This window comes from Miscanthus floridulus, chromosome 9 (assembly GCF_019320115.1).
Source record: "Miscanthus floridulus cultivar M001 chromosome 9, ASM1932011v1, whole genome shotgun sequence".
Taxonomy (NCBI): domain Eukaryota; kingdom Viridiplantae; phylum Streptophyta; class Magnoliopsida; order Poales; family Poaceae; genus Miscanthus; species Miscanthus floridulus.
In genome coordinates this window covers 44,473,822-44,477,673 of record NC_089588.1, presented here as the reverse complement: position 1 = coordinate 44,477,673, position 3,852 = coordinate 44,473,822, and positions in this window count along the sequence as shown.

Below are 3,852 nucleotides of genomic sequence, written 5' to 3'. Positions count from 1 at the left end.
TGCCATTCTATTAATTTTATCCCCACCAAAGCCCTTTTGAAAGACACATTTAGAGGATCAGATTGCAGAACCTCAGCTACAGTTGCCTGCATTTTGCGCACCATATTGTATAGGTTTGGATAACGGGTTTTAAAAGCCTGATGTCCCATCCATTTGTCTTTCTAAAACCTAATTTGAGTTCCGTTATTTAATCTAAACCAACCCAGGTTTATGAACTGATCTTTGACACTCATAAGGCCTGCCCAAAAATGGCAATCCCCTGCTTTCTTTTCAACTTGGCTTAACATTTATTTTTCAGGTATTTGTTTTTTATCAAATCCTGCCACATGCCTTCTTCATTACATAACTTAAACAATCATTTACTCAGCAAACATTTGCTTTACATCTCGGCATAACGCTAAGACCTAAGCATAGACATTTATAAATATGCAGTCACTGCCAGCATCACCACGGTGCAAGCATCTAACATGTGGCATATCACACCAACAAATACATATTACAAATTATGAGACAACCACATATCATCAATGTCCTAACATTACTGATAGCATGGTTTGGATGGCCACTATAGCCTTATGCTTCTGTTTAAACAAACCATTGAATACACTAAAACCATTGGTCACACCAATAGATTACATATACACATAAACAGCTGGCTGCAAATGGTAGAGGAAAAACAATGTGACCTTCATCTTTGTTGATTAGATATCTTTGACTGCCTTGTAAACAGAAAGGGCATTAGAGACAAGCTCTTATCAAACATGATAGACACTAAGATGGAAACTATTCAATTCCTATTCTATTAGACCATGTTAATAACCTTAAGTGGATTTGTCGGCTTCAAGACCCATAGTAAAACATCAATTTATGATGTATCAAACATATCAAAAGTGGAAGAGTTATGAAAGTGACAAGACCATCATGCCAAAAGTGAGAAAAGGTGCATAATGGAGTACACTGAAATATATTTGGTAATTGTTGTATAAAGCAACAAAAAACATGTCATGACACTACCTTTCTAAACATAAATGACCTCATTTGATGCATGACATACAAAAGACAAAGCAAGAACATGTCTCAATTCTCCATGAAGTTGTTTCTCTAAATTCAAAGATATCATTTGACAAAGACAGTCAGCCGCAAGCCTCTATAAATAAATAAAAATACATCATCTGAAAATTCCTTTTGTAGTAGCCAAGCATCTCTGCTTCCTCGTGGTCATATGAGCTGCCACCATAGGGATGGGTTCGTGGTCGAGGGGAGGGATGGGGATGGGATTGGTGGATAGAGAGGTAGATAGAAGGAATCATTCACGATTGAGGTGGAGCAAATCAGAAAAGGGACAAAGGCGCGTGGTTTTAGCACTCTTGCTAGCTTCAAATGTGGTTTTCTATTCTGTAATAATAATAATAATAATAATAATAATAATAATAATAATAATAATAATAATAATAATAATAATAATAATAATAATAACTAGTTTAATACCTAAAAATTCATAACTAATTTCTTTTAATTCAAACAAATGTGGAAGTAGCAGCATTTTTAAAAAAATACTTTATATGTGTTTGTGATCTATTCAGATTTATTTGAAGAATTATTTCTTTTTCTATTCCTTTATTGCTTGTGGTCATGCTCATTACTTATTTAAAACAAATAACATGCAAATATCACCACAAACAGCACCAACAGATAGATAACCATTTTACAGGAAAACCAGTACTAGTTTCATATTTTTCTGATTTAAATAAATTGTTTTTTGAGATTAAACTATATTTTTATTTTTAAAAAATAGAAAACCATATTTGAAACCGGTCAGATGATCGGATTTATTCGGTTTCATAGTCCAGGTTGAAAATTAGACTGTCGCTCACATGTACATTTATAAAACAAGAAGATCAAAGTAAAGTATAAAGGTAGGATGAAAACTGATAGAATACAAGTGGATATGATATGGCTATGAGTACTTGTATTTATTTATTTTATATTAAATTCAAAATGATAAGGATAGTGGCAAATGTATCGAATATTGATTTTCACCCTACATGTGTATCAAATATCTAACTCTGAGTATTTAGATTAAATATGGCATGAATATTAGATATATGAATTATCCATTTAGTATCTAAACCCTTCAAAGACATGGATATCAGGAAATAACCATCCGATTTTCACCCTTAGAGCATCTCCAACAGTTTCTAAAATTTACTCCTAAATCGTCATTTGAGTAAAATCGCTTTCTATATCTTTGTACCCTCTGATACCTTTTCTATATCTTGTGCGCACTCCAGAGAGCCATCCATGCTCCCGATCTTTGGCTAGCGAGAAATCCAGAATAGTGGATTTCTATATTTGCATGTTCAATTAAAGAGACTGTTAGAGGGTATTTTTTCACTAAAATCTCTATTTCTATAAATTGGAAATGATATAATAAAGAGTCTTTTGGAGTTGCTAACCCTGCACAAGTAGCTAGTTTCTCACTATAACATTTGGTGTTTTCTATTTGAAAACAATTTCACAAGTAGTATGGTTGATTTATTGGATTATACTTATCCTGCAAAAACTCTCTATAGCGATCATCGACCAATTTTTTGGCTTAAATCTATTGATTTCTCCATCTACTTTTATAATCTGAATTAAATCTAACCGACCTAGATTATAATAACCCATAAATAGATTATAATAGTCCTGTTTATAATCTGAGTTATAATTATCCAAATATAATATAATCAATCATGCCGTATGTTATGCTCAAATTCTATTAAGAAGTCGTTCGCACAGGCCATCCTACCCAGATTGGCCGGCTATGGCTCATCTGTGTTGTAGTGTTGTGTGTCTTCTCCCATACGCAGACAAGCACAACTTTGGTTTGCGCGTTAGTGAGAATGAAGGGACCAGATAGTTAATTACTACTAGAACTAGACGACGACAGGACTCAGGACTCGAGAGTTATTATTAGTCTTGAACCAAGTTGCCCGCCGGCCACCACCACTTGTCACACGGACAAAGGTGGCCCAGCCGAAATAGAAAAACGGAGGGAGAGTTGGTGAAAGGAAAGTGGGTACGGAGGAAAGTGGAAGGAAACTTCGTGTCGTTCCCAGTGCAAATTCGTGTCTTTAGGAATAAATAAAGATAAAATAAAGTTTATTTGCGCCACCATTTGCGCAAATAAAGTGGAAGGAAAGTGGTTACGGAGGGAGACTTCGTGAAAAAGGAATCCCACTATTTGCGCCACCATGAGCTAAGAATTGATGTGACACTCCTCCCTCACAGTACTCAAAGCAATAAATTCAGAGTGTTCAGCTGCTGGAATAAGGGGGTGTTTGGTTACTACAGGGAAATTTTAGTCCCTGTCCCATCGAATGTTTGGACAAGAGCTAAGAATTGATGTGCGTCAATGAAATTACCCTACGGCAATGAAATTACCCTACGGCAATGAAGTTGATGGAAGCACTGTTCAAAACCGGCAGTCGAATTTTACAGGAGGTGTAGTGTACGTACAGTAACTTGCGTCCAGAGTCTCCGTTCTGTCTCGGTCTCTCCTGGCACAGGGCATGTGGGTCCACACCTCTGATCCCTCTCCGGCTCTCGCCGCCTCCACCGATGAAAGTGTGTCACGGGCAAGCACTGATCTCTTGCGCCGTTGCCCAGCTGTGCTCCCTGCTGCTGGATCTCGGCGGTCGACAATTATTTGGACGACAACGCGGGGACACCTCGACTTGACTTGACTAACTCATCTGTCTGAGAGTGAGGCACGGCCAACCCACGTTGCTTGCATTTCACCACCACACCACCCCACACAAGGTAGCTAGCATTTCACTGAGAGTGAGTGCTCTGCCTCTGCGAGTCGAG